This window comes from Lissotriton helveticus, chromosome 9 (genome assembly GCF_964261635.1).
Source record: "Lissotriton helveticus chromosome 9, aLisHel1.1, whole genome shotgun sequence".
NCBI lineage: Eukaryota > Metazoa > Chordata > Amphibia > Caudata > Salamandridae > Lissotriton > Lissotriton helveticus.
This window is the reverse complement of record NC_136070.1, coordinates 122615214-122642728: the sequence shown is the minus strand read 5'-3', so window position 1 is coordinate 122642728 and position 27515 is coordinate 122615214. Positions and strand designations below refer to the sequence as shown.

At 48.8% G+C, this 27515-nt stretch overlaps 1 protein-coding gene across 5 annotated transcripts in view; it reads right to left on the bottom strand.

Moving 5' to 3' along the window:
- EXD1 (exonuclease 3'-5' domain containing 1) overlaps nucleotides 1-27515 on the bottom strand; it is a 930113-nt gene that overhangs the window by 849754 nt on the left and 52844 nt on the right. For 3 of the 5 annotated variants that reach the window (XM_078659592.1, XM_078659596.1, XM_078659595.1), the window contains exon 1: nucleotides 22658-22775. The exons of 1 other annotated variant lie outside the window; for it this stretch is intronic. The gene's annotated coding sequence lies outside the window, so the exon portion shown is untranslated. Of the gene's footprint in view, nucleotides 1-22320; nucleotides 22597-22657; nucleotides 22776-27515 lie in introns of those variants that run through there. One more of the 5 variants, XM_078659593.1, reaches the window with a different exon arrangement.

Below are 27515 nucleotides of genomic sequence, written 5' to 3'. Positions count from 1 at the left end.
ATAACGACACTGCCGACACCTCCTTGGCGATACATTGGGCAGCGCTTAAGGCGGTATTGCGAGGCGAATTCATTGCAGCTTCGGCGGTGGAAAATGCAGAGCGGGCACGTAAGAGGGAGGAGCTTACACAGAAGACGCGGGAACTAGAACATATGCATCAAAGGACGGGCGCTCCCAGGGTGTGGAAGCAGTTAAGCCTGGTGCGGCAGCAGTTGGCTGCGCTGGATCAGGATCGGGCGGAATACGCGGCCCTGAGAGTGCGGCATATGTATTATACTTGGGAGACAGGTGCGGGCACCTATTGGGTCGCACACTCCGAGAAACCCGGCAGAGGTACATGGTACAGGAAATTACTACACTAGCGGGGGCGGGTCACTGAGGACACCGACATAGCGACGGCTTTCAGCGATTTCTATGCCTCCCTATATACAGAGTCAAAGCTTGATCCCGCCGCTGGTGATTCATTTTTGGCATCTATTCCTCTTCCAGTCTTGTCAAAAGATCAGGTAGATCTTCTGGACAGTAAAATTTGGCCTGAAGAAGTAATTACGGCAATTTTGCGCCTCAAATTGGCGAAAGCTCCGGGATTGGACGGCTTCTCTGCCATTTTTAATAAAACGTTCTGCCCTCAAGCGGCGCACTTGTTGACCACCCTCTTTAACTCATTTGCAGATCGGGGTGCAATCCCGAGGGACCTCCTGGATGCTACTATATCAGTCATCCCTAAGCCGGGGAAAGATCGCTTGCAATGCGAGGCCCATCACCCCATATCCCTCCTTAATGTCAATCTTAAAATTTATACAAGCATCTTGGCGGCACGGCTTGCGCCGCTCATGCAGGGGTTGATTGAGCCGGACCAGGCGGGGTTCATCCCGGAGCGACAAACATCTGACAACACCAAAAGGGCATTGCACCTGATAGAAAAGCTATGCGGACGTCTGGTGAATACATGATGCTCGCGATCGATGCGGAAAAAGCGTTCGGTCTAGTCCATTGGCCGTATTTAGAACAGGTTTTGGAGAAGGCGGGGATGGGAGAAAAATGTTGAACCTGGGTCTTGAATTGTTACACATTCCCCACGGCGACGGTGCGAGTTAACGGCTGCTCTTGGCTGCTCTTTGCCCCGTTTTCCCATTGAACGGGGGATGCGGCAGGGGTGCCCTTTGTCGCCCCTGCTATTCACTCTTTATATGGAGCTGCTGGCGCAGGCAATGAGACTGGACCAGAGAGTGAGAGGGATTAAGTTTGGTGCATATGTGCATACAATCAGCTTATACGCAGATGATATCCTCCTTTCCCTTGCCTCCCCTAGCGAATCGTTGCCAGCCTGTGTGATATCCTAGACACGTTTGCGGGGGTGGCGGGCTTTAAAGTTAACATGACTGGCGCACCACCACGCTCCCCTCTACTACTGGTTGGTTACACAGGTTGTGGCATGTGCTGGGGATGGAGAAGTGGTCGCTTATGGTGGCGGGGGAGGTAGAGAAGTTTCATGACCTGTGGCAGCCGTTCCACTCCTTACTAGTAACTGAATTTAAAGAACTCACGTGCCCCCGATATCTTCGACTGTTGAGATTGACGGCGCCGGTGACTTCATCTGACGAGTGAGTCTGAGATGGTAGTCAGGAGGGAGGGAAGGGCAAATTGAGAGGGGTGACACGGGAAAGTGTTTTTCTTGGCACGGTACGAGGGGAGGGCAGGGGGGGAGTTCGGGATGGGGATGTTTGTTTTGTATGATATTGTGCCATATATGCACCCAGTGCCAAGCTCTGATGGACATCACAATGACAGAATCCTGCACACTGGTCGCGTTTCTGTAAAGCGATAGTATGGCACTGACCCTTTTGGGACATTGTTTTCATTTGTTTGTATTGTCTTGAAATAAAAAATACTTTAAACATAAAGTTAACATGACGGGAGGTGCAGAGAGAGGTCGATGGCCTGGGCGATAGGGTGACTACGGTGTGACTACGGTGGAGGAGGCTGGATACACCAGAGACGAGGAGATTGCGCAGCTGCTACAGGAGGTGCTGCGATTACGGGATCAACAACTTGACCTCCAAGCGCACAATCAATCCATCAGGCATTTGTATAGCGCGCTACTCACCCGGAGGATCTCAAGGCGCTTGGGGAGGGGGAGTCCGCTATTGCTCGAACAGCCAGGTCTTGAGTTGCTTCCTGAAGGCGAGGTGGTCGGGGAGGGAGGGAGTTCCACGTCTTGGCGGCCAGGTAGGAGAAGGATCTTCCTCCCGTTGTGGCTCTTCGGATGCGGGGGACGGCGGCGAGGGCTTGGCTGGTCGATCGGAGATGGCGGGTGGGAGTGTAGAAGTTGAGGCGGTCGTTGAGGTATCTTGGGCCTTGGTTATGGAGAGCTTTGTGTGCGTGGGTGAGGAGTCGGAACGTGATTCTCTTGTTGACGGGGAGCCAGTGGAGGTTTCTTGGTGTGCGGAGATGTGGCTGTGTCGGGGGATGTCCAGAATGAGCCGTGCTGAGGAGTTCTGAATCCGCTGGAGTTTTTTCTGGAGTTTTACAGTGGTTCCGGCGTAGAGGGAGTTGCCGTAGTACAGACGGCTGGTGACGAGGGCCTGAGTGACCGTCTTCCTGGTTTCGGTGGGGATCCATCGGAAGATCTTCCGTATCATGTGTAGGATGTTGAAGCATGACGAGGAGACGGCGTTGACTTGTCCGGTCATGGAGAGGGAGGAGTCCAGTATGAAGCCCAGGTTGCGTGCGTGGTCCGTTGGTTTGGGAGCGCTGCCCAGGGCAGGGGGCCACCAGGAGTTGTCCCAGGCGGATGGTGATGATCTCAGGATGAGGACTTCCATCTTATCTGAGTTCAGTTTCAGGCGGCTGTTCATCATCCACTCGGCTACGTCTTTCATCCCTTCGTGTAGGCTGGTTCTGGCAGTGGCGGGGTCGTTGGTGAGGGAGAGGATCAGCTGGGTGTCGTCGGCGTAGGAGATGATGTTGAGGTTGTGTTGGCGTGCGATGGCCGCAAGGGGGCTCATGTAGATGTTGAACAGCGTGGGGCTGAGTGATGATCCTTGTGGTACGCCGCAGGTGGCTTCTGATCTGAACGGGGGGAGGCGGACTCACTGTGTCCTTCCGGCGAGGAAGGAGATGATCCATTCCAGGGCACCTTCTCTTGGATTCTGACGTTACTGAGGCGCTGCACTAGGGTGCGGTGGCAGACAGTGTCGAACGCTGCGGAGAGGTCCAGGAGGATGAGGGCCGCTGTTTCCCCATTGTCGAGCAGGGCTCGGATGTCGTCAGTGGCTGCGATGAGGGCAATCTCGGTGCTGTGGTTGGCCCTGAAGCCAGACTGCGAGGGGTCGAGGGATCCATTCGTCTCGAGGAAGGCGGCCAGCTGTCTGTTGACGGTCTTCTCGATGACTTTGGCAGGAAACAGGAGGAGCGAGATGGGGCGGTAGTTTGAGGTCGGTGGGGTCGGCTGATGGTTTCTTCAGGAGGGCGCTGAGTTCGGCATGCTTCCAGCTCTCCGGGAAGGTTGCGGTGTCGAAGGAGGTATTGATGGTGTCCCGGAGATGAGGTGCGATGACGACGTCGGCCTTGTTGAAGACGTGGTGAGGGCAGGGGGTCGGTTGGAGATCCGGAGTGGATGGAGTTCATTGTGCGTATGGTCTCCTCGGTGTTGATCGGGGTCCAGGCGCGGAGGGTGGTGGTGGGGTGCGTCGGCTGTGTGCTGAAGCTGTTGTGTATGTCTGCGATCTTGCTGTGGAAGTATGCGGCGAGAGAGTTGCAGAGGTCTTGCGATGGGGTGATGGCGCTGGGGTTGGAGAGCTCTTTGACGATGTTGAAGAGTTCCTTGCGGTTGTGGGCGTTGTTGTCCAGACGGTCCTTGAATGCGGTTTTCTTGGTGGCGTGGATCAGTTGGTGGTGTTTTCGGGTGGCGAGCTTGAGGGTGGTCATGTTGACTGGTGTCGGGTCTCTGTGCCAGGCTCTCGAGGGCTCGGCAGTTCTTCTTGGAGCTCGAGTTAGTCGGTGAACCAGGATGCTTTTTTGCTGCTGGGTCTGCTGGGAGGGGTCCTCAGTGGGGCGAGGTAGTCTGCGCAGTTGCGGATCCATCTCGTCAGGTTGTTGGCGGCCTGGTTGGGGTTCGCTGAGCTGGCGGGGGGGGGAGGGGGGGGGTTCTGGCTCAGGGATGCGGCGAGCTGGTCGGCTGTGATCTTGTTCCAGCTTCTGCGTGGAACCTGTTGCTGGTGGATCGTGTTCTTTCTGAAGCTGAAGTGGACGCAGCTGTGGTCTGTCCAGTGGAGTCCGGTGGCGTGGCTGAAGGAGATGTTCTTGCTGGAGGAGAAAACAGGGTCAAGCGTGTGGCCGGCGTAGTGGGTGGGGGTGGTCACCAGCTGCTTGAGTCCGAGGTTGGCGAGGTTGTCCAGCAGGGTGGTGGTGTTGCGGTCGCGGTTGTTCTCCAGGTGGAAGTTGAAGTCCCCTATGAGGATGTAGTCAGCGGAAGGGAAGGCCTGCGGACTGATGAAGTCTGATGTCTTCGCTGAATTGTGTGCGTTGTCCCGGGGGTCTGTAGATGAGGGTGGTCTTGGGGTCAGTGTGGATCTGGAAGTGAAGATGTTCAGCGGCTGGGAGGGTGTCGTCGGTGTTGGTCGTGATGCGGATGGTGTTCTTATGGACGATGGCGATGCCTCCTCCAGTCTGGTTGACGCAGTCCCTCCGGGTGATCTTGTATCCGTCCGGGATGGCAATGGCAATGTCGGGCGCTGAGGAGGCGTTCATCCATGTCTCCGTGAGGAAGGAGACGTCGAGTCGAGGAGGTTCCAGAGTTCCACGGCATGTCTGTGGACGGAGCGGGTGTTTTAAAAAGGAGGCACTTGAGGTGGTTGCTGCTGGTGCTCGGCTTGGTGGGTGCGGTGCAGGTCCGGGTGCAGGAGAAGTCGCAGGAGTGGCAGGTGAAGGGTCCGTGGATGCGTCTCGGGGTGGCGCAGTAGCAGCCGGGGGTTCGGCCGATGTTGAGTGCGTTAAGGGTGGCTGTGTCGTAGGTCCGGCGGGTGGGCTGGCATCCTCGGGGACCAGGGGTTCCTGCGCTGGGCGCGGTAAATGCGCGGACGGGCGCAGACGGGCTTGCCTTTGGCGCCCCTTCGGCGCACAATCGGCGCGCCCGCTGCGCGTGGGAGTGGGCGTCATAAGAGGGGAGCCGGGTCAGCTGGGTCTCGGCGAATGGGCGGCGGGGGGCGGGGCCGCAGGGAGGCAGCGGCGGGAAAAACAGAGCGAGCGGCCGGTTCTCAGGTGGCTGGGGCTCTCAAGTGGTGGTCGGTGTCAGCGGGGACAGGAGGGGGTGACCAGGGCTAAGGGAGGCGCGGTGGTCACACAATGAAGACCTCGAGAACCGGTCCCGTCGCAATAACATCCGGATCCGGGGAATTCCATCTAGGGAAGAGGGTGAGGACGTTGCTGGGTATCTAAGAGACCTCTTCAGTGAAATACTGGGGGAGCCGGATGATTTCCCTATCAGAATAGACAGAGCGCACAGGGTGGGCCTGACGCGTCGGACCTCCGCACCTCCCCCGGATATTTTGGCCTTCCTGCCGGACTATCCCTTGAAGGAACGGATCCTTTGTGAGGCACAACAGCAGCAGTCCCTGTGTTTCCGGGGGCACCAGGTCGCTCTTTTTCAGGATCTGTCAGTAATCACACTCCAGAAGCGTAAGGCATTCAAAATTGCAACGGACTTCCTGAGAGCTCACAACACGCAGTACTCTTGGGGCCATCTCTTCCGCCTTATCTTTAGGTGGAACGGGACTCTGCATCAGCTCCGCTCCCTCCAGGACACCTGCGAAGTGCTTGGAATCACCGCGACGGATGACGCTGCTCCCACCCCTCACCGGCGTCGCATTACCAGGGACGGCTGGCAAACTATACCAGTGCGGCGATCCTCTGCATCTTCTGCACGACCGGACTCACCCACCATCCGAGCGGACATGGCCAACGCAGTCCAAGAAGTAACCAGAGACACGGCATCTGGTAATGTTGCCCTAACGGCCTGAACGAACTCCGGGGGGGAGATCGACACAGCTTCCTCGACAATGCAGGTTTGGGGGTTCGGGGGAGGGGGCGGCGGGTGGGTGGGCAGTGGCTGGACGTCCACTTGAGTAACTTTTCACAGACTGGTCCATTGAGGACTGGACTGGGACAATGGGGTTCTGGAAACAGTCGGAGGGATTGGGTGGAGGGGAGGGGGAGGGAGTTTTTGGGGTAATTCTGGGTTTGGACTGGGGAGAGTGGGTTGGAGGGGGTGGGTCGGGGAGTTCTGGGTAGGGGTTTGGCAGGGAGAGGGTGGGGGGGGTCGTTCAGTGTACTATGCAGGTCCTAGCAGCTTTAGCGGCACTTGTCTGCCTTGCCTTGTTCGGGCGGGGAAACTACGCTTTCGTATATACCCTTTCCCATGCCTCCCAGCACTTTTAAAGTGGTGACTCTTAATGTAAGGGGCCTCAATAATCCAGTCAAGAGACGGGCGGTATTGTCTCTCCTAGAGAGCACTCGTGCCGACATATGTCTCCTTCAAGAGACACACTTGCTTCCACGGGACACTCACAGGAAGCGCTCGCATACATTACCTACACAGTTTCACTCCTCCAGTGCCACTAAGACAGCGGGGGTGGCGATCCTGGTGGCCAGACACTTCAAAGGGGAAATCCTTCACAAACACGCAGAACACAAAGGTCGGCTATTGGCATACCGGATTAGGATCGGAGGTATCGCTTTTACAGTTGGGTCCTTGTATAGCCCTAATGAGCAGCAAGAACGTTTCCTGCAATCAGCGCTTGTAGATGTTACTGCTTCACAGGATAGGCACATTATCATCGGAGGAGACTTTAATATGGTTTTTGACTCCGCCATGGATAGATCTGCACAACGCTCCCCGCAGGTCGGGGAGTTCTCGGCCGGGTGTAGGGCGCAGCTGTCGGAGGTAGATCTACACGACCTTTGGCGACACATGCACCCCACTGACAGGGGAATATACGTATTACTCACACGCCCACAAGACGTACGCGAGGCTAGATCATCTCCTGGTCACAACTTCGGTACGGGCTTTGGTCTCTGCGTCAGACTTGGGAGTACTGTCCTTGTCGGACCATGCCCCGGTCTCCACCACTTTGTGTCTACCACCGGTAGAGAGTCCCCCCCAGAACATGGCGCCTCAGAGACCCCTTGCTGCACAGGAAAGTAGTGGTGGACCGCATTGAAGGGGCGATCCGGGAGTATCAGTCCCACAACGATAACTCTGACACCACCCTAGCAACGCAATGGGCAGCCTTGAAGGCGGTCCTTAGGGGGGAATTTTTAGCAATTTCCTCTGCTGAAAATAAAGAGCGACAAGCCAAAAGGGATGAACTCACCCAGCGGGTCCGTGAGCTCGAACAGATGCACCGCAGGACGGGGGCCCCCAGAATATGGAGGCAGCTTAAGGAGGCGAAGAAACTCCTGGCGGCCCTAGATTTGGACCGCGCGGAGTACGCTTCGCTTCGCCTGCGCCATAAATACTACACAGGTGGGGATCACTGTGGTAGATTGCTGGCCAACAGGCTCTGAGTAGCGCATCAGAGTCAGCTAGTGAAGGAGATCTCGGACCCTACAGGTGCGGTGATAACGGCAGACGGCCATATAGCTGAAACGTCCTGTAAATTCTACACGGATCTATATGCCGGAAACCCGTCGGATGAGACTGCAATATCCGCCTACCTGGACTCGGTGACCCTGCCCTCCCTGGACCCCTCGCAGGCAGAGCATCTGGACAGGGACATCCGAATAGAAGAAGTAATTTCCGCCATCGCCAGGCTCAAGCATGGCAAGGCACCGGGACCGGACGGGTATACCTCCCTTTTTTATAAAACGTTCTGCACAACACTGGCCCCGATTCTCACTCGCCTTTTTAACTTGTTCGCTGCTCCGGGGGCCATTCCACCTGACCTTCTGCGGGCCTTGCTCACGGTTATCCCCAAACCCTCTTGAATGTAGATTTAAAATTACACAGGGATCCTTGCGGCCCGACTAGCCCCCCCCACCTACCGGGTCTAATAGATCCGGACCAGGCGGGATTTGTTCCAGGGAGGCAGACGGTGGACAACACCAAGAGGATTGTTCACCTCCTGGAGAAGGCCTCTCGGATTCCGGGAGAGAGAAGGATGCTGGCGGTGGACGCTGAGAAGGCGTTTGATCGAGTGCACTGGCCTTATCTCGAACAAGTCTTAATGAAGGAAGGCATAGGAGACAAGTTCCGCTCCATGATCCTTAACTGCTACAGATTACCGACTGCGGTGGTGCGAGTGAATGGTTGTAGTTCGAGGAGCTTCAACATCGAGAGAGGTACCAGGCAGGGATGCCCGCTCTCTCCATTGCTCTTCGCCCTTTATATGGAACCCTTCGCCCAACGGGTGCGTGACAATCCGACGGAGACAGGGGTGCGGTTCGGGGGCTTTACGCACACCATTAGCCTCTATGCGGACGACGTCATACTATCACTAGACGAGCCCAGGACGGCCCTGCCGGCTTGCATCAAGGAGCTGGACTCCTTTGGTGCAGTCGCAGGTTTCAAAATGAATATGGGGAAATCTGTGGCTCTGGACATCTCCCTTACACCGGCCACTAGAGCGCATTTACAAGGCCAATTCCCCATGCTTTGGTCGTCGGAGTCGGTGCCATACCTAGGGCTCCAGCTGGCCCCTACCTTGCCCACCATGGTGACGGCTAACTACACCGCACTGGGAAAGAAGGTCCGGGAGGAACTGGAGCGATGGAATCGCGGCCCTCTTTCCTGGTTAGGCAGAATAGCTGCCATCAAAATGACGGTCCTGCCCCAGGTTCTTTACCTGTTCCGGGCCTTGCCGCTCCAGCCACCGGCCGGGTGGATTCCTCAGCCCCAGGCGGACCCCTCGCGTTTTATATGGCAAGGCAAGAAGCAAAGAATGCGCAGGGCTCTCTCCATGTTAGCCCCTTTAGGCAGGAGGGCTCGGAATACCGGATCTCCGTAGGTACTTCTATGCGGCACAGTTACGCTATCTGGTGGAATGGAGCAGATGGGAGTCGGATAAGCACTGGCTCTTCCAGGAACAGGCAGTGGCGGGCCGACCCCTGCAGAAAGTCCCGTTTCTGCGCCGGCCTCACCGGCCCGCGAATCTGTATGCCTCATTTGTCACCAGGGTACCCCTGCGGGTCTGGGAAGCCACCAACCTTGCGTATAATCTCACCACGTTTCCGTCGCCACTTACACCGCTGGTAGACAACCCGGACTTCACTCCGGGGATGGAAAGGGGGGCATGCAGCCGGGTGTCGAGCCCTGCGTCATATGTATGGCCCAGAAGGGATCATCTCTTTCCCGCACTTTCGACAGGAATTTCCATTCCCTGAACCGGAAAGACTCCGCTATATGCAGGCTCGCCACTGGGCACTACACCCACAGGTACGGGAGTCGGCCGATAGACGACTCCTTCCATATGAGGCATGGCTCATGACGCGCACATCAGACTCGAAACTGATTACGGATCTATATAGGTTACTGCAGCCACTCCCTTCGCACCTCCATAACCCGGGGAGAGAGCGTTGGGAGCGGGAGCTGGGTAGGACGCTGAGCCAAAAGGAATGGGAGCAGATATCCTACAGGGCAAGACACTCCGCATACCACATGGGCCTCACTGACACACTAACTAAGGTCTCTACCTACTGGTACTATACGTCAGAACGGGTCCATGAAATTGACCGTAGCAAGAAGGACACATGCTGGAGAGGGTGTGGACACCGGGGCACACTGACACACATTCCATGGGACTGCCCACTTCTAGAGCCCTACTGGAAGGAAGTGTTGGACGAAATCGACTCCCATTTCAATACCGAATTACCACGTTTCCCCGCATATACCCTGCTAGGGCTCCCAAATGTGTTGATGTATCCCCTCAGATCCCGCAGGGGCAGACAGATAGCTATCGCACTAGGTTCAGCTGTTGAAAACATTTTACTACATTGGCACACTGCCACGATACCCTCCCTCACGGGCTGGCTACACAGACTATGGCACGTACTGGGCATGGAGAAATTATCACTCACAGTAGCGGGGGATATTGAGCAATTTAATGATCTTTGGCAGCCATTCCACTCTCTCCTGCTCACTGAATTCAGGGAGCTCACCTGTCCTAGATACCTTCGCCTCTTGAGGCTCACGGGCCCGGTCGTACCGACCTCCTGAGTGATTAAAGGATCCACCTCTCTCTCTAAGGGCGACCCTGATAGGTGTCTCGGAAAAGACCTGTACACTGGACGACAGGTGGGGTGTGGGGGGGGGGGGGGGGGGAAAGAGGGGAGAGGGGAGAAATGGGGAGTTGGGAGTTGGGGGGGGGGGGAGTTTGGAAGGGAAGGTAACACTGCATTGCAATATGGCGTATCCTGCAAGGCCACTGCGGACTGACCCGTGAGCAAACTATTCTTTCCAGATGTACCACCGTGGAGGTGGCCTTGTACGACCTGAACTGTTGCCTCATACCTTCTGTATGTTTGTCCATGTATGTTGCACTGAATAAATAAAATACTTTAAACCTAAAGTTAACATGACGAAGTCGGTGGCTCTGGACCTCTTGTTAGAAGGACACACTCGGGCCCATCTACAGGAGCATTTTCCCTTCCACTGGGCGTCGGAGGCTGTCCCATATCTGGGGATTCAGTTAGCAGCCACATTGCAAGATACGGTGCGTATCAATTATGCCAGGCTTGGTCAGACACTCAGGCGGGAGTTGGGTAGATGGAGGCACCTTCCGCTCTCTTGGTTGGGTAAGGTGGCTGCCATAAAAATTACAATTCTTCCGCAGATCCTGTATGTATTTCGAGCTATTCTGCTACGTCCCCCCGAAGGCTGGATTCGACAGACCCAGGCGGAATTTGCGCACTTCATTTGGAACGGCAAGCGGTCTAGAATGAAGCTTAGGCTGGCAATGTTGCCCCCCGAAAAGGGAGGTCTGGGCCTACCAGACTTGTTGCTATATTATCAGGCGGCCCAACTGCGGACCCTTGTGGAGTGGAGGAAGTGGGAGTCCGAAAAACACTGGCTCCTTCAGGATCACACGATTGCGGGCCGTCTGCTACAGGAGGTTCCTTTCCTCCGTAAGCAGTACCGGCCAACCAACCTGTACGCCTCGTACATTACGAGGGTTCCATTGGAGGTGTGGGATCAGACTAACATGAAACATGTCTTAACGACTTTTCCCTCCCCTCACACCATTGCTAGATAACCCGGAATTCAGGCGGGGACTGGATACCCAGGCTTTTGCTAGATGGCGCCTGGCGGGATGCAGGTTTCTGTTCCACTTATATTCAAGCGAGGGGGTAGTTCCCTTCGAGACCTTTAGACAGGAACATGGCCTGCCGGAATTGGAACGGCTCAGATACCTTCAGGTGCGTCACTGGGCGCTCAATGGCCGGGTCAGGAAGGGGGCGGATCGGCGCCTTAGACCATATGAATACTGGCTGATCACACGTACAGCGGACAAACAGCTCATATTGGACTTGTATCGCATGCTCTTGGATCGGTACACACACTTCTACAACGCCGGGAGGGTGCGTTGGGAGAGAGAGCTGGGACGGGCACCGAGTAGCAAGGAGTGGGAGGGCATCTACTATCGAGCGCGGCATTCCGCTTACCATATGGGACGGACTGATACTCTTACTAAGCTTGTGTCATACTTGTACTACACTCCTGAGAGGTTACACGAGATGGATCATACAAAAGAGGTAGACTGTTGGCGCGGGTGTGGGGAGAGGGGCACGTTGGTCCATATACTGTGGGATTGTGTTCAGCTCCAGGGATATTGGAAGCTAGTCCTTGGTGAGGTGGAGTCACACTGAGACAGAAATCCTGAGGTGCCCCGCCTAGGTTTTGTTGGGTTTGCCTAATCCAATCACCTATCCCTTGAGATAACGCAGGGGCAGATTGATTGCCAATGCCTTGGGTTCTGCAATACAGAATGTGTTATCCTTCTGGCGCCCTCCGCATGTCCCTACAGTTTCAAGGTTGGCTACACCGCCTATTGTCAGTTTTGGGTATGGAAAAGCTGTCCCTTATCAGGGCGGGTAATGGGGCCAAGTATTCGAAATTGTGGCAGCCATTTTTGTCCTTGCTTGCCACGGAATTTAGGGAGGTGACATGTTCCCGATATTTAAGTTTGCTGCGCTTATCACAGGAAGAGTGTTGAGGCGCTCTAACGCGGATGGTTGCGTTGGCACGGAAGGGTACTGGACCTGGAACGTGGGTGGGGTTTGGTTACTGTTTTTGCCTTTCCTTTTGGACATTTGTGTGCTTATGCAGCATATTCAACTAGGGAAAGGGCCTCATAGTCATGTTGGGCACTACTTATGTTATCCTCAATGTCTTCCCGTGCCAATTTCTACTGCATTGAATGTCCATAGATTTATGGAAAGCGGTTATGTCTGTATAGGTGCTTATTTGTTAATAAACAGATTTAATACTAAAAATGCACACTAACAGCTAGATTTTCCTTCTCCAGATCTTAGATCTTTAGTTGGGACATGCTAGAAGATAAGAGAACAGATTTTATCCGGTCATTTTCATGAAGTAAATGATGCATATGTAAAAGGCATGGAAACTAAACTGTGGCCTTCATTGGATCCAGTGTAGAATTGGGGAGACAGTCACAATTAGAAATATCTGAGACAATGGCAGTAGCATGGTTCTGTAGTTTTTGCAATGAGTTCAGGATTTTTGTTAGACCACCCAAAAAGCATGGATCACTATAATTAATTTGTGAAGCAATATTTGTTTAGCAATTGTTGAGTTGACTTACCTCAGTGTCAAACAATGACTCATCTTGCCCCTCAAGAGGATGAAATAAGTGTAAGTTTTGGTAACCACATGCATCTGCTCTTCTAATGTTAGGTGTGCTTAAAAACAGAAAACAGGGCTTTTCACTCTTTTGAAACCTGGGAACACCCTTCACACAAAATACGCAATAGCCTAGGCTCCCATTTTCTCTATCGGATGGCTGCAGTCCACAATTAAAAGCTGCATTTAAAGCAAGCCTGACACTTCCAATGCTGAATAATGTCAAATTGGATCCCAAGTTCTTCTGGATCGTTACCATAATTAATAGTCAAAAGAAAGAATATTTGCTGATCAATATTCCAAGGAGCTGTGCGGAGGTTGAATATAACTTGTGAAAGTAGGAGAGTACAGAGACCTGTGGCATATGTCAAACATGGTTGAACCTAGTTGTACATGTAATTGACCAGTGTGGACCCATTAGAAACTCCTCAAACAATGTGATGGAGGAAAGTGAGTCTCGCCGCTCTGGACAAAAGATGTAACAGTATTCCATGTTTGATTCTGTTCGATGAAGCCAACAGGTCAACCAACAACAAAGGAGATACATTTCCAGCAGTTTACAACAGTTGATTGTGTAGGAAGAGCTCAGGCAAATTATCAGGTCTAAATCTTTTTATCCATCTGTGAACAATGCATGGGTTTCAGGGCAAGTAAACAACTGACGAGTTTCAACCTGCTCTGTAAAGGAAAAAGGAGACCCGCAATCTGCCAATGGCTAGATGGATCATGAAACAGAGATGAAACCAAAGATTGCTTTAGTAACTCGTTGACTTTAATCTCGAAGAAAGAGCACTTGATAATAACAGCAGCGGATGCTGCTATCCAAGCTGCATTCTACTTAAAGTGAGATTGGAATGAGGTCTACCAGGAAGTTAGTGTGTTAATGTCCTACACAGGTATACGTCTTCTGTGATAAGGAATTAGTACAAAAGGAGGCACAAGGCTAAACCCCGCAAATCCCCCCCCCCCCCCTCTCAGGGCCAACACATCCCCTCAGGACCAATCCCAACATATAAGAGACGGAACAGAGACTCTCCCTCCTGGAAACCCATATAGCAACCATAAGCCGGGGCTTAAGAGAAATAATAGCCAACCTCGCGGCCCACAAACAACATCAAGGAACCCACTCCCACACCACCAGCTCACAACAGAAAGCTCCCATAGTCCCCCCTCAGAAAGGGGTCACAATCCCCCTCCCCAGGACTTCTCAGAGGCCCAAAAGAACTAGTGAGCCTCTGTCCGTGAGTGAGGCAGAGGTCCTCGCCTACCTGAACAACAATCTCAGGACTATCACCCTACAATCCAAAATACCGTGAACACCGGGCTAGGAAGATAACAAGACTCGCCAAAATCACCTAGACAGCCAATAACCTGCATGGTCATCCCTAGAGCCCCTCTTAAAAAGGCTCGCATAACAGACTACTCCCACAAGCTGCATGCTCATTAACTGCAGATCAGCCATCAAACATGCCACCGAACTTGCAGAATCCATCCTCACCCATGACATTGACATAGCTTTCATCACTGAAACCTGGCTCAAGGACTCCTCCCTACCTCTCCTGGACACCCTCGTCCCCCCAGGCTTCTCAATCACTCGCAAGACCGAAAAGACCAAAGAAGAGGAGGCATAGCAATCATCCACAGAGACAATATCTCCATGTCGGAAGCAGACTCCTTCAACTGCAACACCTTTGAATGCCTAACTGTCCCCACTGGTACAAGCAACAAAGATTCTGTCACCATTGGTACAAGCAACAAAGAATCAATAACCGGTCACCTTATCTACCACCCCCCAGTCAACTCAGCTGATTTCACTGAACACCTGTCCGACCCGATTGCCCACTGTTCACTTCAAGATACGAACAAACTAATACTAGGCGACTTCAACCTTCACTGGAATGACGTTAACAATCCGCCAGTACGCAAGCTGAATGAGCTACTTCTCAACAACAACCTCTTGCAACACTGCACAGAAGAGACCCATAACAAAGGATCAACCCTTGATGCCATTATATCCAAAAGAGACTTCGTGTCGATAAGTCACACCTTGCCCGTGGACTGGTCTGACCACCACTTAATCCTCTTCCACCTCACCCAACAAGTTGCCCTACAACTACCCATCCGCTAACAGCCTAAATGGACCAGGAACCTCACCCAGGTCAACATGACTGACTTGAAGGAAAAAGTCAATGCACAACTCCGCATCCCCACGGATGGTCTAACTACGACGAACCATTACAACACATCCATTCTAGATCAGATGGCCCCCCTGAAACTAAAAAAAATAAAAATAAATTTTTTTTAAAAAAAACAGAAACATCCCATCCAGATCCTGGTTCAATACAGACGTCAACAATGAAAGGAGACAACTTCGAGCCACAGAAAGACTATGGAGAAAAAAAAACCTCCACGTGCCTACTTGAACAACTCAAAGCAGCTAGAAGAAAATACAAAAAACACATCCATAGCGTTAAATCCAACAACTTCTGCTCCGCCCTGGACAATGCTAAAAACAGGCCCAACAAACTGCTCAAAATCATCAAGCAGCAAACCTCCAAGCCCCTCGTATCCTCTACCCAGGCCTCCAAGAAACTGTGTGAAAACTTTGCCACCTTCTTTGAAGAAAAAATCTCCAAGATTGAGCTCTCACTAGATACAGACACGTACCCCAACTCCGCATGCGTAAGCCCGCCCCCAGTCACAATGGATAACAGTGGCCAGCTACACACTATTGCGTGGAAATCCTTCAATCCCATCTCAGAAGCAGAGATTATCAAGTTAATCTCCATCACCAATCCCGCTTCCCACGCCCTCGACCCTACACCCTACCTACTGACCAAAGAACTCAAACTCTCCATAGTCCGGTTCTGGGGCAGAATCATCAACAGCTCCGTGAGAACCGGAAGCATACCAGACTGCTTTAAAGTTGGCCAAGTAACACCAATAATTAAGAAACCAGGCCTTGATTGCACAGACCTAAACAACTTCAGACCCGTCTCCAATCTCCCCCTCCTATCCAAAATCCTCGAAAAATGCGCACTCTCTCAACTGATTCAGCAAATGGACAATATCAGCCTTCTTGACCCTCACCAATCAGGTTTCAGAAAAGGTTACAGCACTGAAACGGCGATCCTCAACATCACAGATGATATCCGTAAATCACTGGATACCGATCACTGCTGCCTACTCATTCTCCTAGACCGGTCGGCTGCCTTCGACACGGTTGATCACCAGCTCCTCATCAAGGCCCTACAAGAAAGGGTTGGTGCAGATGAGAAGGTCCTCCGGTGGTGCACAGCCTTCCTACGAAACAGATCGCAAAGGATAAAAATCAAAGACTTTGCATCCGACCTACGCCCAGTCAGCAGGGGTGTACCCCAAGGTTCAGTGCTCTCTCAGACACTGTTCAACATATACATACAACCCATCACCACGATACTCAAAAACGCGAAGATCCCCTTCCGCCTATATGCTGATGACACTCAGATTTATTTAGAAACTACCTCCCGAGACAACATTTCCAGACTAAATAACACGATTAAAGAAATTCAACAATGGCTGTCCCAAAACCACCTCAAACTCAATCAAGTCAAAACAGAGTTCCTCCTAATCTCCAACAAGGAAGAGAACCAACACATTGTTGAATGGCTCAAGGATATGGATGCCCCAAGTAGCACTCCCACCATGGTTAACTCAGTAAAATCTCTGGGAATCACCCTTGACCCAAACTGGAGATGACCCACCACAGTGAAGTCATAAGAGTCAACTCCCCTCACTAATCCCAACACTGCTCTCATGCAGTTACCCAGCATAAAAGCAGTGCCACGATTGGATGGATGGAGCAGGCTGGCTCACCGCTCCTACTGGCACTAGAGGCCTATGTTGTCTATCTATCCGGCTGTATAACAGGCCCGGCTGGAGAAATTTAAACTGCGCGTGTCAGGCTAGTATTCGCAAGACTGTCAGTCAAAGTGACATGCATAGTTTAAACTCTTGTAGCCAGGCAGCACTCCTCCCCGCTCCCAGTCTGCAGTGCAGCATTGTCCCTGCCCCGCATGCCCTAACAATCTGCTCCGGCAGCTGACAAAGCAAATATTTTAAAGGTAAAAAAGTGACTTTATTACCATTTTATTTTTCACTTTTGCTATGCCCACAGCAGGGAACTTCTGTCCAAATGGAGCAGCCACTGCTGCTTCAGAGTCTGGCATAAAATCCACAAAACAAAGCAAAATGGAGCATGTTTTGGGGGAGACACTAGGTCGCAGCCACAGGGTATAGAACTAATAACCACATTTGGGCCCTTCAGGAAAGCTAAAAACCAGTAAAGATGGTTCATCCTCAACCTCGTAAAAAAATATTTTAAAAATGGTTAGGGGAGGGGACCCAATAAGATATGGTTCCTTACAGAAACAGTTATTAAATGGTGTATACGCACGGACAGAAGGCTTAGAGAGTTTCACACCCTTTCTATCACCTTGGCATACGGAGACAAACACTTTCTGGTCACTTGATTGAAAATATTGTTAGAAGATGATTTTATATGCTTTTCTGTTTGCAGTCCTATAGCTGAGGCAGTTGAAATTAGATATTTATCTGTCGATTGATAAAATGTAATGCTGGGATTACTTACTGGTAATAGCATCACGGAGTCCTTCTCTTGCTGTGATGAATCACACATTGAGGCCCATGTGCCTCCATTCACAACCCTTTACAAAGTATAAAACACCTTCTCTCCTCCTCACTATCTGTTACGTATCAAGCCCAAACACACAGTTGGACTGGTAGATAGGGCGGGAAGGAGGGAGGGACTGATTTGTTACGGCAAGGGAAGGACTCAGAGTAATGCTATTACCAGTAAGTAATCACAGTATTACCTACTCGTCCCTCTTGCTGTAATGAATCACACGTTGAGAAGCACCAAAGCCACAAAAAGGACCAGGACAACTGCAAAGAAAATGCAAACATAAGTTTAATCCACAGGAAAAAGATAACAGCTTACAATTTAGAAGCCAGCACTTTGGAACCCAACAAGTGCAGCACCTCTGGACCATGAAGCACATGAAAATGGGACACAAAGTAGAAAGAAGACCTGCTCAAGTGGCCGCCAGACAGTTCTCTTGTAAAGAAGCACCCTGGAGTTCTGCAACAGAAGCGGACAAGCCCCTAGTAGACCACCCCTGGATTCCCAGAGACACGCCAAACTGCTTATGAGCAAGTAAAATCTCCGACCGAATTCACCTGCCCTGAGTGGAAGGTTTATCTCCCTTCCGGGCAGGACCAAAGATAACAAATAAAGAGGAGGAAACTCCTTCACACGTTTCAGGTAAATCAGAACGGCCATACATACATCCAGCACATGAAGTGCCACTTCCTCAGTAGACAGAGTATCAGGCAAAAATACCTGAAGAATCACCTCCTGCCGACGATAAGACAGAATTCACTTTGGGCACAAAGCCAGGGACCAACCAAAGAACAATCCGGTCATCAAACACACAAAAGAAATTAGACAGATGAGAAAATGAGCTTAACTCTCCCAACCAGCGAACAGAGTTTACTGCCGCCAGAAAAAATACTTTCAGGTCAAAAGTCGTAACCCCACAGACGCAAGAGGCTTAAAACTAGTCTACTGAAAAGCCTCCCATTACATTGTACTCTTTGGCCATGTTGTTTAAGGGCCTCGTATATGCCCTTTGTTAAGGGTCCCCCCTCCCCAAGCACTCGTACCATACAAACTCCCTTAAACTTGCGTTGTCTCAAACGGATAAAGTCCAATCTTTATATTGGGCATTACACTGTTCTCCTCTTGGTATGGACTTACTCCAATGCTTCTGTTCTCTTCACATTTTCATTCACAATTCCACTCTCCCTCTAGACTCCTTTATCTGTATTGCCAATGATCCTTTCTACTTCTCGCTCTTTCAATGCCCTAGTCTTTCCACTTTGCCAGTGCCGCTTCTTTTTTTGTCATCTTCTGGTTCTAATTTTAGGCAGTTTTCAAATTTATGTAAAATTGTTTACTCAAATGAGTTAAAGCAACAGTGCGCATAGATCAAGTGGTTTCACTTGTATGTTTTGGATGTATGTTATACACAATAGGGACATTGTGTAAATCTATGCGGCACGCTTTGTTTACAGGAAAGCTGAAATTTGATGTTAAAATAGATTAGAACTCTAAAAAATAGATGTGCCCCTCCCCCCAAATATAAATAGTTTTCAAATTAGCCCAAAAACAAGAGCAATACAGAGGGCCATGTGCAAGGGGCATTTTCTCATGATTTAAAGTTTCATTTCAGTACAGGTTAATATTTGTACCAAATCTGCAAATATTTCTGAGAATAGGTAATTACAATGTGTGAGCAATTGGGTTGTTGGTCAAGGGGACTGTGAGTCCTTCTCAAGCAACAGCCACAATCCTTGTCAGGGTGAAACATAAAAAGTCACTACATTAACTTATGCTTAACCATCTGGTAGCTTGGCACAAAATCAGTCAGGCTTAACTTAGGGGCAATGTGTAAAGTACTTCTGGAGCATTCACAGTAATAAAGCAACACTATAACAAGATTTTGGGGCCAGATGTACGAACCTTACAATTTGCAACTCGCAAATTGTAATTTACAACAGTGTCTCAGACACTGTTAGCGATTCCTAATGAAGTCGCAAATTGCCTGCCTCATTAATATTCATGAGACAGGTGCAATTTGCAACCCCATTAGGAATAACTAGCACTCCCAGAGATGGTGGCCTGCTGGAGGTCAGCAGACCACCAAGTCTGAGACTGCTTTTTAAATAAAGCAGTTTATTTTTTATTTTTAATGCAGCCCGTTTTCCTCGAAGGAACACGGGCTGCATTTAAAAAAAGAAAAAGAAAACATTTGTTTAATTTTTTTTAAGAGTAGGCAGTGGTCTGTGGGACAAAGTTAAAAGTGATGGCTGACATGGATGGATCGCAGTTCGGATACAAGAAGTAGACTGGGCCTTCTTGACTCCTGACTTACCTTCAGACGTAAAAATATTTCAAAAGAAAAATCTCTGAGAAGGTAAAGTTCAGTGGGGCAAGGCAGCCAGAGGTGTCCGAGGAGGAGACGTCATCATCAGAGAGTTGCTGGTAAAGTTGCAGTGAAGATTTCTATGTTAGGACTCGGTCTCTTTTTTGAAAGTCGAAAGTCTCCAGCAGGATGAAGCTGCAGGCTGCAGCCAATGAGGGCTCCAAGAGGCCAGATACCCCTCTGACAAAGTGCCACTGACTGGATTAGGTTCCAGTCTCCTCTCGATTCTCAGAGCACTTTTAGGCATTACATTTTGGCTGGATGAGCACCTTTAGCACCACTTCCAAGGATGTGCCCAGATGCCATTTGCATATTGTTGGAGCTTTTCGTGTACCAGTCACTTTGAACAAGAGACCGACAAACTAGCCCTTGGATTAACTCGGTTGGTCCTGGATTCAAGAAACAAAAAAAAGTCTCACGCAGCAGGGCAGTCCTCTGAGTGCAAAAGACAGGCTTTGTGCAGCAGGGCAGGCCTTTGAAGTTCACAGCAGGCCACAGGCAGTAGGGCAGTTCTTCGCAGGTCCGGAAGTGAACTGAAGAGTGGGTCTGAAGGTCCTATTTTTATACCTGGTTCCAACTTTGAAGTGGAAAAGCTTCTAAGGGTTCCCTTCCACAGATGGGTCTGGAATTTCTTGCCTGGGACCACGGGGGCTGAGGTCACAAATATCTAGTGTGAAGTCCTTGGTGCGTGTGCTGAGGCAGCTCTGTTAAAATGCTAGTGGGCTGTGCACAGCTCTGTCACTCCAATCCTGTCAGGATTTCTACCAACACCTAGTCCCTCTTTGTCTCACTGTCTAGAAGGAATACATAAAGGCCAACTGCCACCTACACCTAGTCATGTGACCCAAGATACAGGTACCAAATGGCTAGGTCAAGAAAATGCTAGCTTTCTAAGAGTGAAATTTTCAGATCTGTGATTTAAATTCCAACTTTTTCACTAAAGAAGATTTTGAATTACATTTTATTGGTACCAAGCATGATATTTCTACCTCTTACCAAACAAGTTATCACTGGTTACAATAAGGTAATCCCAATGTTCTCTTATGGGAGAGGTAGGTCTCACAGTAGTGAAAAATGAATCAGTGGGTTTTTCACTACCAGGATATAAAAGACTTAGATGTACATGACTAATTTTTTTTATACAATGCACCCTGCACTATGGGCTGTTTAGGGCCTACTCTAGGGGTGGCTTCTATGTATTACAAAGGGAGTTTTTGGTTTGGCAAAAGTTTTATTTTGGCAATTCGAATTTGCAGTTTAAAACCGTACACAGGGTGCTAAGGCAGGACTGAGACAAGTTTTAAAGGGCTATTTAGGTGGGTGCAGGTCCACAAGCAGCATTTTCTTTACGGGCCCAGAGTACATGGTATACCACTTACCTAGGTACTTAAGTAAATTAAATATGCCATTCGGTGTATGCTAATTCTCCCAGGTTTTAAGGTGTTTGGGGCACAGAGTCCTAAAGCCAGCAAAAACGAATTCATAAAAAAGGAGGGTGAAGGCAAAGAGTTCGGGGGTGAACCTACAGAGAAAACCAAGTCTAATGCAAAAGAACTGATTAAAAAGTATCAAGAGGCAAGGAAACATCATGCATGGGTTTACCCGTCTCTCCCTAGAATCACCAGAGTGAGTGAGATTTAAACCGCTTATGCAACGAGTCGGGGACAAACATGTTAAAATACTTTTCAGCTGCTTAAAGAACGTGCCATTGCAGACAACTTAGCTCTCTACAGCTGATCTTGAAATGGAAAAACAGGACATTTGACGTTGTGCAAGTACTTGCATCCAATAAGGGTATAGCTTTGTTAAGCACACCAAGCTTAGAGTTCCGGCCGAACAATTTTCAATTTCGTTTTTCCCTGCCTTTTCAGGCAATAATTTTTCTCAATTCAAAGGGGTGTTAGTTTGTAGTTTTATGGCCTTTGCAATACTTACATTTGTCAAAGGATGTCTAGGATGACCGTTTTAAACCATGGATGTAACTTCGCTTTTCTTTCCTCCTACCACAAATTATAGAAACGCGTGGCTATACCAAATGCTTACATCACTTGTTTGAAATGTATGTATGAACACCTATACTTAAACAAGCAGATCAACATTTTAATTAAGTGCCAATTTTGGAACGGGTGTTATACGAACGTGGCACAGTAATTACCATTTTTACGTCGACCCTCACATCTGGCTACCCGTAATTACCATATTATCAGGACAGGGACTGTGTTTTACAGAGTGATGAGGCAGATCTCAAGAAGAATTGGGTAGTGGATTACAAGGTGTACATATTTGTCTGATGCTGCACACATTAGCACATTTTTATTTCCCGAGCTGGCATACAGCATTCTATAAAGTAAAAACATGTCGAAAAGGCAACGACCCTAAGAAAGTTGTACAAAGAAGGAAACGTAGGATCTAATTTACCTCAACTTCCTTTATTTATCTCCTGGCGGCCAGCATTCCCACGGGGAGTAGTACTTGGTGCATCTCATTTAAAGGCAGACAGGTTCTTCGAGGTGACAATTACGTAACATATTACTTTCAACGTCTCTCTTCTAAAAGTACTCGGCGCTGGAAATATTGCAACCAAGCTTATTTTTAATTATATCGCTTACATTTATTTTAAAACGAATACAGCTGAGAGCGAAAGATATCCTGCCGAGCAATCTGGAAATCTCCAAATTACCACAAAGTTTATGATAAGAAGTTGCAAAATCCCCCAAAAAGCCTAAAAACGTCAATAATGATTCCGCATACAGACCTGCATTAACGGATATCCGCTTCAGTTACGTACAACTATTTCTTCTTTCTGGTTGAGGACTTTATAATACGACGAGGCCTTCACCAGGCGTCACGTAACACGTCAACGCGGAGGCGGTGCCCACGCGCTGCGTGATACTTTTCATTGCCGCCCTTAGTTGTGTCTACAGGGGATATGATTGGCTCAGTGTACTGCATCCATTGGCTACAGCTGATCGAGGAAGCTCGCACTTACGTATTTCCCTTTATGGTTTTTCTCGAATAGTTTAATTAAAAAAAGCTCTTTATTAATTGCAATGTATTAAACTTATGTTTTTGGTGTTTCTCTGCTCCAACCACATCTATTGTTGGCAGGGAAGTAGTCAACTGAGACTTGCTGCTTCTGCCGCGTCTCACTGTTGCACAACAAGAAACAGTCTTGGAGTAGGGTGACCAGAATTTTAAAGCCAAAAACCGGGACATTTCACAAAAGTAGAAGAAGTACTGCAATTTTACTTCAAGCCATGAGAGCGCTCCTCAGCAGAGAATTACAGAACAGGCAGTAAGAACATACATAAAATGAAATTTTTAAGCCCAGTAGCTTGCCTGTTAATTAAATTGCTTTCTTGAAACAACTGCTAAGTATCCCTGATTTGTAAAACATAAAAAACACCTCCCACCATTTTCAGTCGACCCTCTCCAAAAACGGGGACATGAGCTAAATTTCTTGAAATTTGCTGGGACAGCTGGATAAAAACAGGGACCGTCCTGGCAAAACGGGGACGCCTGGTCACCCTATCTTGGAGTGATATAAATAATGGAATGTAACAAGAAAGAGAAAACGCAATAGAGATCTTGAGGCAAAGCGAGAGAAAGTAAGTAAAAAAAAAATGCCGCCAGAGCAAATGGAGTGAAATAAACACCTGTTGAAGAGAATGAGATTTAGCAAAAAAGACCAGAAGAGTTTAAAGGCAAGGAAGGCCCCCTCAGGTGAGATTATAGAGGTAGGACCTAATATTACGACGGTGTGTATAATGTATTGTACACACCATGGGCGTCCGCAAGGAGGGGTGCTTGCCCCCCCCTGGAGTGACCCTCCTTGCCCCCCCTGCGGATGCCCATGAAAACCGTGACTTCAAGACGGGTTCTCACTCTCTTTCCTCTCCTTTCTTTTATTTGCTTCCCTGTGAAATGGATCCAAAAAAGAAAGACGCGTTTGCTGGAAATGTCATATTTTTCTGAAATCTTAATTGCAAAGTGCAGCATTGGGAATAAAAGGCTAAACATATGAAAAATAGATAAATAACTAAATAAAGTAAGACAGAGTGGTAGCAAACTGGCCAAACTGATTTTATTCACACTGATAACACATTACCGCCACTTTTACAGAGTTTGCCAGTGAAGCGCTATTTTTGTTTTCTTGTCTTTGTTTTCCCTGGACTTGGAACTAGTGCAACAATCCTGGAGGTACTGCAATGTGTGGATTGGAAAACAAAATGTGTGCTGCGGCTCTGCGTCCAGGGATGTAGTCTTTTTACCATACTGCTTACGTTTTGTAAGGATGTAAGCAATGGCCATTGAAATGGGTCCATTCAGGGCCCTGTAGTCGTGTCCTTAACTTTTCAGGCAAAAGCACTCACTGATTTCTGAATAGTGAGTGCAAAAGCATTAAGGTAACTTTTTCCAGGATGTTCTTACTTTTTTTTTTGTAGGCCGTATATTGCTCTTGTCTAGTGCGTAATTTAAATTGAGCCGCATCCAGGTGTTTATAGCGGGCAACAATTGGGTTGTAGTTGAAGACAGTGGGAGGTTTTCTCAGTGGGGCAGTACGGTGTTCAGTGGGGGAGAGGATGTGGCACTATGGTCAGAGCTGCTGAATTTGGAACTGGGAACCAGTCCACCAGACCACTCTCCTGTGAGAGCACAATCACATGCTAGACCTTAGAAGGCTTCGCAACACCTTAGAAGTCCTGGTGTCTTCGCACCAGCAGGTGGACCCTAGCATTACAAGTGTAGGTTAACCTTCAAGGCTTGTCCACCACTATCCATACTGAAGTTCACCTCCAGTCTTGCGGGAAGGCCTATGAAGCAGCACACACTAGAACAGTCACTGAGGTCACAGGACCCTTCAGAAGGGCCAGCTCTAGGGCGGTGCAACCAGTGTGACCGCACCGGGTGCTGACTTTAGGTGGAGGAATAATGTTTGCAAGTATATTATGGTTTTAAAAACGCTTGCTGCCTCCTTCCTGGCCTCCAGCAATTTTCGGCTACAATAAAAATGTCAATGATGACTCTGGTGATTAATGTTCTTCCTAGAGAGAGATCAGAATTTTTGTCTAGTTGAATTTTTGACTCATGCAAAGGTAGCTCAGAGGGTTAATGTACCGGCTGCAAAGAAAATGTGCCATGCAGATCACAAAGTGCACATAATGTAAATAGGTCAGTGGGCTACTGCTTTTGTCAGAGAGATCCTTTTCTTACTTGCAGTTTATAAGTTAAAATCCTAACTTAGAACAGTGAGCTATTAACTGTCATCTAAGAGCTGCATACAAACTGCAAGGTATAAATAAGAGCGTTATGACCACCCCCCACTCCCAGTCTTTGATTATCCTAATGTCCCAAAAAGTGTTCTTTTGGACAAAAATCAATTCTGATTATTGAGGGGAACCCCAACCATGGTATTACATTTTAAATTCCGGGTATTGTGTTTCTCCAGACAAATCACTATTAAACTATACGGGCTACTAGTATGGTTGTCATGTGACTCCTACACCTTTTAGTCCTTAGTCTTATGTTACATTTTCTATACAGTGATTTACACGCATATTGATTGTCTCTGTGTAATGTGTGTGATGTAAAGTGCTCTGACACCCTACAACGGTATGAGTGGCACTAGTAATCAAATTAAAGGCAACTGAGAGAGAGTGGTTATGGAAACTTGGGGGGGCACAGTTAAAGGGTGGTAGTGAGGTAATCCATGGCAGAGGTGGTCATTGGGGGGCACTAACAAACATTAATGCACAGGACACCACCAGTGCTATAGCTGGCCCTGCCCTTGAGGCCAGTCTGCCTCACCCATAGGTACCTCCATTGGCCTTGTTTCAGCAGTAGTAGCTGCAACTCACCAGGGATTGGAAATGCACGATTTGCACGCACACCAAACTAAGTTCGCAAACTTACAGTCACCAAGCTTCATTCACAAGCACTTTTAACATGTGCTGCCTGCTGTGAGGCCACTGGAATTAATTATGCAGCAAAGGATGACAACATTATGCCGTAGTGTTGACTAAATTATGCATTAAAAAAAAGGCTGCTGCGTAATGCAGTATAGTTTCAGATATTTTATTATTTTGACGTGTGTACACATGCTAACAGCCTCTGTAAAGATTTTGCCTTATTAGTACCAGTGTAACATACAAACACAGCAGTGAGAAAGGTGACCAGTCAACCTTTACAATTGCCCATCCACTCCGCAGCAACACAAGTCACATTTTATATTAACTTTTGATATGTTTGAGCTACGAACAATTTATTAGTTTAAATGGTCAGATCATGCAGCAGATCTTGAATTATGAGGCAAATATGGCAGAGCCATAATTTTATAGAAAATATTTGCAAACTAGGATATTTTGCCATTCATGTTTGAACTGCTGTTGTGGAAAAAGGGAGTAGTGCTGATGACAGAAACACCATGGCTCGGAGACAAATGGCTTGTGTTTCCACATTTTATCGTATTTGGTACATTCTGTGATTAGAAGCATATCCCACTTTGTGAATATATTTTAATGTCAATAACTCATTATAACCTTAAATAATCATGTGTATCCATTGGTTGATTAAACTGGGCAGTGAAATGCCAAACAAATACAAAAAATTGGGATGTCTGCGCATTCTGGCCACACCTCTGGCTTCACCCACAGATCCAATCCTTGGGTTATTCCCGCCCTTTGATTCTCCGCCCACTGTTCCCCTACTTTTTTTCCCCCACTTCGACCACTGTGTAAGACTCAGCATCCCTGGACCTGTGATGTGCCGCCGCTGCGGGCGCCGCATGCGCCACACATTTACGGTGCCGGGCTTCCGCATAAGGGAGCTGGCCATTATTGTATCCCTAAACGTGGGCATGTTGTCAGTTTGACATTGACTACACGTAGAGGGACTCTAAGTTTCTTTTCAAAAATATAGCTAACATTTGGACCTATAGATTTTATTTTGTATGAATTAATTGAATGTGTGTAAAATTTAGCAATGCCCTGGGAATTCTAGTAAAGGGAACACCCATTGGCGAATCACTAGCGTGTGTGATTGATGCATTATTTATTACTAACTTTGACGTTGTGCTTTAACTTTGGATAAAAGTTATCATGAATTCTAGCACCAAGAAGCCAATATTGGTAAATATGTGTGCTACAAGTAATCCCTAACATACACTGTGCATACAGTATATTTAATCTGGTGCTTTAATCATAGGCTGTTTTAAAGTACTCTGATAAAAATCGAATCGTGCTGAAGACAGCCTTGATTGGTGTTGGATCGAGGACCCGGAAGTCTGCACACCTAGCCGACAGAGATAAAGCACCTTGTCAGAAATTTTTGCGTTTTCCCTACAGGTGGTGTTTGTTGGCCTGTGGCAGGGTCAGTCACATGTCCTGGATTCCTGACATTTAATTGATTCTATCCCAGTTCTGCGCCCCAGTGTTTCTTGTGCCCCACCTGGCACACATCATGTCGGAGGATGGTGATGACGTTAACATTTGCCCCCCCTGGAAAAATGTCTGCGGACGCCCATGGTACACACTCTGCTGGCTTTTTTTACTTGAAATGACCAAGCGGTCACAGCACTATATTTATACTTCTGGGGCCGAGCCCGGCCCCTAGAG